Source organism: Haemaphysalis longicornis, unplaced genomic scaffold, assembly GCF_048455015.1.
Source record: "Haemaphysalis longicornis isolate Haplotype H1 unplaced genomic scaffold, Haemaphysalis longicornis Haplotype H1 scaffold_6, whole genome shotgun sequence".
Lineage (NCBI taxonomy): Eukaryota > Metazoa > Arthropoda > Arachnida > Ixodida > Ixodidae > Haemaphysalis > Haemaphysalis longicornis.
This window is the reverse complement of record NW_027526407.1, coordinates 190480844-190489955: the sequence shown is the minus strand read 5'-3', so window position 1 is coordinate 190489955 and position 9112 is coordinate 190480844. Positions and strand designations below refer to the sequence as shown.

At 49.1% G+C, this 9112-nt stretch overlaps 1 long non-coding RNA gene across 1 annotated transcript in view; it reads left to right on the top strand.

Annotated features, from left to right (window-relative positions):
• Window positions 1-442: 442 nt before the first annotated feature.
• Window positions 443-9112, top strand: part of LOC144142133 (uncharacterized) — a 30466-nt gene continuing 21796 nt past the window's right edge. Inside the window, exon 1 of the long non-coding RNA XR_013316852.1 lies at window positions 443-556. This is a non-coding gene — a long non-coding RNA (uncharacterized LOC144142133). The remainder of the gene's footprint in view (window positions 557-9112) is intronic.

Genomic DNA, 9112 nt, shown 5'->3' with positions numbered 1-9112 from the left:
AAGATTGTTGTGTAGTTGTCGTAGTAGATAAAGCAGAAGAGAAAGGTCAGCTTCAAGAAGCTGGTCAATTGCTATCAGTTTTAAAAAATTCCAAGAACATTCTAGTACTCGAGCTAAAATACGCGAATAGAAATGGGGAAATACATAGCTTCAAATTTATTTCTCTGTGTTCAGGTTACCCTAATTGTAGAACAATATATAACATACCAACGCCCATTACTAAACAAGGAGCCCTGACAGTTAATGGAGTTTATTGGTGCACAAAAAGCAAACTTCATAAATTTTTGACTATTTTCTTCTCGAGGTAATTTAGAACCTTAAACAATATGCTTCTGAAAAAGCCGGCATAAAGACTTCTATGAGCATTATTTGTTCAATTGAAAGTTATTATTTGTTTACTATTGTATTCTATAGACAAAAACACCGAGTACATGAGATGAGAGTCTTCTTCAACACCACTGCACCAGAAAAAGGTCCGATGAAATTAGCGGACCGTGTCATAATCCACCCAAAGTACACCAGTTTCCGTAATGGCTACGACATTGCCTTACTCATAGTAAGTAAACCCTTGCATATCCTGTCAAAGTTAAGTTATTTTGTGTGCCAGTTGTGTATTTCTAGTTAAGCGTAGCTCCGGCAACATGACATTTTTATCTACGCGAGAGAATAAATATTCAATGATGCGGAGCACAAAAGTGGCCACGTATAAGGTTACTGAATAAAAATGAACTCAAAAAGCGCTAGTCATATTCCGGAGCCATATAAATGCATTCTTTTCCTTCTCGCCCATTTGTAACTCTTATTACCTGCCGCATCGCTCCGGCCTAGACGAACACGATGCATATTCGAGCACGTCAAATCAGTTTTAAGCGTTCCTAGTCTCTCTTGCCAAATGCAGGACCCTTAAGTTACTGCTTTTTTTCGTGAAATGCCTCTAGGCGGTTTATGCTCGCGCACAATACCTTCTTGTATTCTTGCCTGAGAGCATTATTTCTAAAACGCATTGTTTTTTTGTTATTACAAAAAGGCAGAAACGCTGTAATTTCACTTGTCATTCACTGTAAATACTACTCGTGCACGTACGTTTTGCGTGCAATATGCCTTGTCTTTTGTGCTTCCTTAACAATGCTGACATGTATGTAGTGCCTTTCGAGATTTTGTGATTTTGAAAATATTTGCTATAAAATTATCTTTCAAGAATTTTTCTTAGCTGTGGCAGGGTGGCTGAATGAAGACACAGACAGACCGACATGCAGACGTAAAGAAACACTAACATTTTTGGTTTTAAATAGCACATGAGAGACTGTAGTCTCTAAAATACTGCAAATGTACGAATTTTGTATGTTTCGGTCTTCATTACGAACCGACGCTTCAGTCAATCATAACAAATAAGAAAGGTGATACGGATTTAGCAGCGCCAACTGGTTTCTGGCTGTTTCCTTTCCTAACATTCAACAGCCTGAGCTCATTTATTATGTTTGATTGGATCAAAAATATTTGCTCTAATATATATAAGAGCGAAAACGTTTCGCTACAGCCGCGTTCAGTCACGGGAACCACCGTGCCAAGTAGTTTCGTCCAACATGCCTCATTTCATTCCTAATGATAAATCAGCAACATTTCTTGTGTCATCTTGCCTAAAGCTTTTAAAATCTTCACAAGCAACTTTAGTGTCTAAACCTTCACAACAAGGTATGAGTACAATTCCGATTACAGAACTGTTGAGTTATCAACAATATTGCTATAAAGAGAACATGTTCACATGTCTTCAAGCCGCCTCGGTAACATTCTACTAATCTTTCTTTGAAATTGCCATTCACTAATATACGCAGCCTGCTGCCTAAACAGAACTATATCTGTTCTTTCTTTGAGGACAGTGACACTGATATTTTGGCATTAACCGGGTCGTGGTTACATGACGAAATAAGCAATAGCGAGATCCTTCCGGATAGACATATTTTAATATATACTGACGGGACCGCCGCCAAAAAAGGGGCGGTGGTGTCCTTCTTACAGTTAAAAAAACAATTTCTCCCTTCGTCACTGAGACTGAGCCGCCTATAAAAATAATCTAGGTTTCTTGCAAATCCCTCAACTAGTAAAATCTTAAATGGTGTTTGCTATTGTCCTCCCGATGCTTCTCGCTCATTTATTGATGATTTGTTTGACAGTATTCCCCTCGCTTTGAAGAAATATCGGGCGCTTGAGGTTTACCTTCTTGAAGACTTCAATTACCCGCAAATTGATTGGCCTGTGTTGTCATCCACTCGTAGCAGCTCAACGGATTTCCTAAATTTAATTCTGTAATTTAATTTCTCTGAAATTATAGACCAACCAACCCGGGAATCTAATGTTTTAGATTTAATTTTCACCACTGCAACTGAAACCGTAGGCCGATTAACTTTTTTTGGTGGATTTACTGACCACAAACTAATCCAGTTAGCCGTCGAAACTTCTACTCCAGAAACGCCTGTAATAACAATTCGCGATTACAGCAGAGGAAATCACGAATGCATGATTTCTGATTTGGATGTCTTTCTTAATCAGTTTTTTCTGCCCACATTTAACGACCGTACTGCGGAATCCAACTGGCTCCTTTTTAAGCAGAAATTGTGCGTTAGTCGATAAATACGTACCCCTAATTATTATCACAAACCACAATACTAACTCATGGTTTAATAAAAATCTTGGAACATAGAGAAATAAATTAAGAGATTGTACAAAAACGCAAAGACCGAGCCTTCGGCATCCTTATGCAAAAAATACACCGAACTCCTGAAAGTATATAAGCTGGAGTTAGACCGGGACAAAACAAAGCACTTTACACAGGATCTTCCTTCTGTTCCGAAAAACAACCCTGGAAAATTCTGGCATAGAATTTTACCTTGTGTTGATGATAATAAAATCTGCTTGTTTGTTAACGACACTCCCCTTTCTGATGAACAGTGCCCATCCGCCTTCAATTAATTTTTTTAGACTATCTTCACAAGAGAAGACCATTCCAATGTGCCCATTATTACTGACCTTGATTGCCGTTCTATAGAAGAAATTGGTATCAACCCTGAAGGGATCGTCTCTCTCATTATTAATCTAAAAGTATCCACTTCTAGTGGCATTGACAACATAAACAATGGCGTACTAAAACACAGTAATCGTGTCAAATCAAATAATATAATATTGTCACGAAGACAAGGACGATGCAGTTGTCTTGAATGAGAAACACGTTTATTGGAGCGAACTTGTGCTCCCCTAACAACCCAAAAGAATACAGAGGCGGCGAAGCAGCGGTCAACAAAGTGACTTGCACAGGCGAGTGTCGTCGAATCGAATGCCCCGGCGTCCGCACTGCAGGCTTTTTATCTTTTGGCGCGCGTGGTTCTCGAAACGTCGATTCGCATCGAGAACATAGTAGATCCAAGAAGATTATTCTGGGCTGTTCACGCTAGATCGGAAAAAAGAATGGAACACGCGCTTCCCTTGGCGCAGAGATAACACAAACCGGCGCAGCCGGTGGTAAAAGCAAAACACAAATAAACAAACACAATGTATGGTTCGCGGCATTACCCCCCCCCCTCTAAGAGTGCATCGACCCGATGCTAACATAAGCGACAGTCCGAACAAATGAAAATAAAAGTTCGTCATCGTCCGTAGAAAGGTTTTAAGCGAACCACGGGGACGACTTCAGGCCGCGTGCGTCGTCGTGATGTGCCGGAGTCACCATCGGGGATCACTTCGTAGGTAAGTTGGCCAACACGTCGTAGAATCTGGAAGGGTCCGAAATACCGTCGCAGGAGCTTCTCACTGAGTCCGCGTCGTCGGATGGGAGTCCAAACCCACACACGATCCCCTGGTTGGTACTCGGCGTCTCGGCGTCGGAGGTTGTAGCGGCCCGCATCCACCAGCTGCTGGTCCGTTATACGAACTCGAGCGAGCTGGTGGGCCTCCTCCGCACGTTGAAGATATCCGTGGACGTCGGCGTTGAGGTCGTCGTCTTCTACGTGCGGAAGCATGGGGTCGAGCATTGTAGTCGGCCTTCTACCGTAGACAAGCTCGAACGGCGTCAGCTGTGTCGTCTCCTGGATAGCCGTGTTGTACGCAAACGTGACATACGGGAGCACTTCGTCCCAAGTCTTATGTTCAACGTCAACGTACATTGACAGCATATTTGCGATTGTCTTGTTCAGACGTTCTGTTAGTCCGTTCGTTTGGGGGTGGTACGCCGTCGTTCTTCGGTGATCCGTGTTGCTGTAGCGTAATACTCCTTGCATCAGCTCCGCAGTAAATGCCGTTCCGCGGTCTGTGATTAGGACTTCCGGGGCTCCATGTCGCAGCACAACTTGGCTTATAAAGAACTTGGCCACTTCTTGTGCAGTCCCCCTCGGAAGAGCGGCGGTCGCTGCGTAGCGCGTCATGTAGTCGGTCGCTACGACAATCCACTTGTTCTGTGATCGTGACGTAGGGAACGGGCCTAAAAGGTCCATTCCAATCTGTTGAAATGGTCTCGATGGGACGGCGATCGGTTGCAGAAGTCCGGCGGGTCTTGTCGGCGGCGTTTTTCGTCGCTGGCAGTCACGGCAGCTCCGGACGTAGTGGGTGACGTCAGAGGTAAGGCCGGGCCAGTAGTACCTCGCCTTGATTTTTTCAATAGTGCGGGCTGTGCCCAGATGTCCGAAAGACGGGTCGTCGTGGCACGCTTCCAAAATATCGTCACGAAGGTCCGCGGGGATGACGACAAGGTAATTCGCTCTTGTTCCGGGGCTGAAATTCTTCTTCACAAGGACGGAGTTTCTCAGGCTGAATGCTGGTAAGCTGCGTTTGAAGGTCCTAGGAACGGCAACGTTGCATCCCTCGAGGTACTCGATTATGACGCGTAAGTCGGGGTCGGCACGCTGCTGGGCGGCTAGGTCGCTCTCCGTCACGATCCCGAAGAACGCGCTGTCTTCATCAGAGTCTTGTGGCGGTGGGTCGACGGGGGCGCGGGACAGGCAGTAGGCGTCGGAGTGTTTCCTGCCGGATTTATAAACGACTGTAACGTCGAACTCCTGCAGGCGCAAGCTCCACCGCCCAAGACGGCCAGAGGGGTCCTTCAAATTGGCGAGCCAACACAGCGCATGGTGGTCTGTTACAACCTTGAATGGCCTTCCATACACGTATGGGCGAAATTTTGAAATCGCCCATATAATGGCCAGGCACTCTTTCTCAGAGGCAGAATAGTTTTTCTCCTCCTTCTACAGACCACGGCTGGCATAGGCGATTACCGTTTCGCAGCCACTTTGCTTTTGGACAAGGACGGCACCCAAGCCTATATCACTGGCGTCCGTATGCATTTCCGTTTCGGCATTTTCGTCGAAATGAGCGAGCACGGGCGGGCTTTGCAGGCGTTTTTGCAGCTCGCCGAATGCTTTTTCTTGGTCGTTTTCCCAGCTGAAAGGGGTGCTATCTTTCGTCAAGCGCGTGAGTGGCTCTGCAATGCGTGCGAAGTTTGTGACGAAGCGCCGGTAGTATGCGCACAGCCCGAGAAATCTTCGCACGCCCTTCTTGTCTTTCGGCCTTGGGAAGTTCGCAATGGCTGAAGTTTTTGCCGGGTCAGGTAGGACTCCCGCGGCGTTGACGACGTGGCCCAAGAACTTGAGTTCCCCGTATGCGAAACGGCACTTTTCAGGCTTCAGCGTTAACCCCGACGTACGAATGGCCTCGAGTACAGACTCCAACCTTGCAAGCTGTTCGTCGAAAGTCCGGGCGAATACCACTACGTTGTCGAGGTATACGAGGCAGGTGTGCCACTTAAGGCCAGCTAGCACAGTGTCCATGACTCTTTGAAACGTCGCTGGTGCTGTGCACAGCCCAAACGGCATCACCTTGAACTCGTATAGGCCATCCGGGGTTATAAATGCAGTCTTCTCTCGGTCTCTCTCGTCCACTTCAATTTGCCAGTAGCCGGTCTTCAGGTCCATCGATGAGAAGTACTTCGCGTGGCAGAGGTGGTCGAGGGCGTCGTCGATTCGGGGGAGGGGGTACACGTCCTTTTTCGTGATTTTGTTCAGTCGCCGGTAGTCAACGCAAAACCTTAATGTGCCGTCTTTTTTCTTTACGAGTACGACGGGCGCAGCCCAGGGGCTTTTCGATGGCTGTATAATGTCATCGCTCAGCATGTCGTCGACTTGAGTCCGGATGGCTTCCCGTTCGTGTGAAGAGACGCGGTACGGTGACTGTCGGGTAGGTCGGGCTCCATCTTCGGTTATTATTCGGTGCTTCGCTAGAGGGGTCTGACGTAGTTTTGCGCTCGACGAAAAACATTCGCTATAGCGACGCAGCAAAGCCAATAATTTTTCTGTTGTTCTTGCGGTAGCGCCGGATTCACGTCGAATGGCTGCGGGAGCTTGAAGGTTTCTACGGGTGTGCGTTCAAAGTCGGCGACTGCGATCACATCACTTGCTTCTTGCGTTTCTTCGAGGAACGCAATTGCAGCTCCCTTGTTTAAATGCTGGTACTCTTCGGTGAAATTAGTGACCAAAACGTGAGATTGGCGTTGCCTAAAGTGCGCAATGCCTCTTGCGACGGAGACACCGCGGTCGAGAAGCAACCTTCGATTACTCTCTACGATAGCGTCGATGTCAGAAGCAGCATCCTCACAGTAGACGGCGATCATCAAGCTTGCGCGGGGTGGCAGGGTGATGTGATCGTCGGCGATCCTGACAGCAGCACGGTGAACGGGGTTCGGCTGCGGCGTCGTGGAGTGATTGGAGGAAAATGTTATCGACTTGCTCTGCAGATCAATTATTGCGCCGTTGTCTGTCAAAAAGTCCATTCCGAGAATCACGTCGCGGGAGCAGTTAGGCAGAACGACGAACGCCGCAGGGTACGTTGTGCCGTCTATGGTGACGCGCGATGTGCACGTTCCACTTGGCGTCACGAGGTGGCCTCCTGCTGTGCGTATGTGCGGACCGTCCCATCTGGTCATAACTTTCTTCAGTTTAGACGCAAATGGTCCGCTCATTACCGAATAGTCAGCTCCCGTGTCTACGAGGGCGACTACGTCAAAGCCGTCGATGGACACCTTGACGTCAGATGCAGTCGTCCTCGAGTTCCGGGTTCGTCGGGGCGTCGTATCTCTGCTTGTACGTGTTGATGGTCGGGCACTGTGCATCGTCGTTGTCGTCGTCTTCTCAACGGACGTCTCGGTCAGGTCGGGTACGCGTCGCGCCGTGTAGCGGTCGTCGTGTTCGGGAGTCTCGTCAGGGTTAGGTCGGGTCGTCGGGATGAGGGCATGTCGTGAATCACTGTCTTCAGCGCGTCCTTGCGTCGTTGGAGGGTTTCCAGTTTTTCGCCGTAGAGCAACTTCACCTCCAGAAGTTGCCGCCTTTAGTTTCCCCCGCGTGGGCTGGGAGACCTTCCACGTGCGAAGTCAGCACTGCTACGGCGGTCCGGCGACTTGTACGGGTAGGGCGACGGCGAACGGTTGAAACGGGCTGGTCCACGGCTGGTGTTCAACAGGTATTCTTCAATCTCAGATGGGTGCTGGCCGGGTCGGGGGCGTGGTGCGTCGACGGAGAAACCACGTAGTCCGAGTCTCTTGTATGGGCAGCGACGGTAGATGTGGTCGGCCTCTCCGCAGTGATAGCACAGAGGACGATTATCCGGTGTTCGCCATACGTCAGTCTTCCTCGGCGTCTGGGTTTGTGCTACCGGGGGTCGGGCGGGCGATAGTGGGCGGCGGTAGGGCGGGGCCTCTTGACGACGTGCCTCTTGACGACGTGTTGGAGCAGGACGGGGTCGGTGAACAGCCGCGGAGTACGTCATAGCTTGAGGCTCGCAGTGTACTTCGGATGCCACAGAAGTTCCCAAAGCGTTTTGAACTTCTTCCCGGATCCCGTCAGTTAGGCAAGCGACTTGGGGTTGCGGCGTCGTCGGGAAAAGTTTCCGCAGCTCCTCTCTCACTACTGCGCGGATGGTCTCGCGTAGGCTGTCAGCCGGAATCCGCATGTTGTCGATATAGTTCGCACTGGCCGCGCCAACAAAGTTCCGGTCATACTGCTTAGCACGCATTTCGAGGGCCTTCTCAATCGTGCTGGCTTCGGTCACGAATTCAGCGATGGTTTTGGGCGGGTTGCGGACAAGTCCAGCAAACAGCTCCTCCTTCACACCGCGCATCAAGAAGCGTAACTTCTTTTCTTCCGTCATTTCGGGGTTCGCGCGGCGAAATAATTGCTTCATCTCCTCAACGAAGATCACGACCCCTTCGTTGGGGTGTTGTGTCCGAGTTTCAAGCAAAAGCGCAGCTCGCTCTTTTCTCACAACGGTAGTGAATGTCTTCAGGAACTCCCTTTTGAAGTGAGTCCAGTCGGTCAAAGAACTCTCATGGTTCTCGAACCAAGTTCGAGCAGCATCTTCTAAGTAAAAGAAGACATGCCGGAAAGTTTCTTCGTCGTCCCACCTGTTGAATATGCGGACGCGCTCCAGCTTCTCCAACCATTCTTCGGGGTCTTCAGCGGGGGCTCCCCGGACCGATGGCGGTTCTTGGAGCTGCTGCAGGACGATTGGCGACGTTGTTTCTTGCACCATGGTGTTGGTTGCAGCGTTCCTTTTCTTGGGCCCTTCTGGCATCAAACCGAACTCGGGTGGTAAATCTTGCAGGCGGGGGTTGGCTCTTGTTGGACTGGCTTGGCGGCTTTTCGAGGTTGTAGTGGGCATGAAGGGTGCGTACCCAGCACCTCCACCAGATGTCACGAAGACAAGGACGATGCAGTTGTCTTGAATGAGAAACACGTTTATTGGAGCGAACTTATGCTCCCCTAACAACTCAAAAGAATACAGAGGCGGCGAAGCAGCGGTCAACAAAGTGACTTGCACAGGCGAGTGTCGTCGAATCGAATGCCCCGGCTTCCGCACTGCAGGCTTTTTATCTTTTGGCGCGCGTGGTTCTCGAAACGTCGATTCGCATCGAGAACATAGTAGATCCAAGAAGATTATTCTGGGCTGTTCACGTTAGATCGGAATGCTCTCCCTATCACAACAGATAACACATGCGGCAAAGAAAGAAAGAATGGAACACGCGCTTCCCTTGGCGCAGAGATAACACAAACCGGCGCAGCCGGCGGTAAAAGCAAAACAC